At 40.0% G+C, this 1,399-nt stretch overlaps 1 pseudogene; it reads left to right on the plus strand.

Moving 5' to 3' along the window:
• LOC102885745 lies at nucleotides 1–950 on the plus strand (annotated as a pseudogene).
• Nucleotides 951–1,399: the final 449 nt, after the last annotated feature.

Below are 1,399 nucleotides of genomic sequence, written 5' to 3' on the forward strand. Positions count from 1 at the left end.
TTCTGTAAGATGGGGTTTGTTAAAGTTTTCAAGAATAAGGCCTACTTCAAGATACCAAGGGAAATTTAGGAGATGACAGAAGGGTAAAGCTGATTACTATGCCAAGAAACTCTTGGTAATCAAGGTTAAAATTAAGTACAACATACCTAAATACAGATGACAGTTCATGTAACCAATAGAGATACCATTTTTTAGATTGCTCATGCCCCTATAGAAAGAAATATGATAGTTTATGCAGCTTATACTCGTGAACTCCCAAAGTATGGTGTGAAAATTGGCCTGACAAATTTTCCTGTAGTATATTGTAATGGCCTGCTCCTGGCCTGCTCCTGGCCTGCAGTCTTCTCAATAGATTTGGCATGGACAAGATCTAGGAAGACCAAGTGGAGGTGAACAGAGATGAATACAATGTGGAAAGCATTGATGATCAACATGTTGCCTTCACTTGCTATTTGGATGCAGGGGTTGTCAGAACTACTGGAAATAAAGTTTTGGGAGCCCTAAAGGGAGCTGTGGACAGAGCTTGTCTATCTCTCACAGTACCAAGTGATTCCCTGGTTATGATTCAGAAAGCAACGGACTCAATGCAGAAGTAAATCAGAAGCACATCATGGGTCAGAACTTTGCAGATTATACGCGTTACCTAATGCAAGAAGATGAAGACACTTCAATAAAACAATTCTCTCAATACATTAAGAACAACGTAACTCCAGACATGGAGGAAATGTATAAGAAAGCTCATGCGGCTATATAAGACAATCCAGTCTATGAGAAGAAGCCTAGGAAAGACGTTAAAAAGAAAAGGTAGAAATGTCCCAAAATGTCTCTTGTCCAGAAGAAAGATCTGGTAGCTCAGAAGAAGGCAAGCTTGCTCAGAGCTCAGGAACAGGCTGCTGAGAGCTAATAAACCAAGCCACAATTTTATATGAAGATTTTTCACACAAAGACAATAATAAACTTATTGACCAATCAAAAAAAAGAAAAAAGGCGGGGGGTTGAGGGGAGGACAATGTGTTCTCAACTGTAAGAATTCTCCTAGAGTCTTCACAGAATGTCTCACACTCTCATCCTCTGGCTAGTAGTTTTCAAACTAGGTGTGCACAGGAATCCCTGATGGGAGGCTTAATAAGATCAATTTCCAGTCTGCAGACCAGTATGTTCTGAGTCTGTAGTTGGGAGTATATATTTGTCAACTATCCCCAGCACTCTCCAAGCAGGTAGTCCACGGCTACAGTTGTAGAAATACTGCCTTACTGTTGCTCTCTTGTTGAATCCTGGAGATAATGAGCATGACAGCTCAAGAATCCAAATTTATACAGTCAGCAGTAATGTAAAGTCTATGTGTGGAGCCAGAGGGAAGAGAGAGTAATCAGGGGGATTGTTTTATAATTATATATTT

The sequence above is a fragment of the Pteropus alecto genome, unplaced genomic scaffold, assembly GCF_000325575.1.
Source record: "Pteropus alecto unplaced genomic scaffold, ASM32557v1 scaffold20, whole genome shotgun sequence".
Lineage (NCBI taxonomy): Eukaryota > Metazoa > Chordata > Mammalia > Chiroptera > Pteropodidae > Pteropus > Pteropus alecto.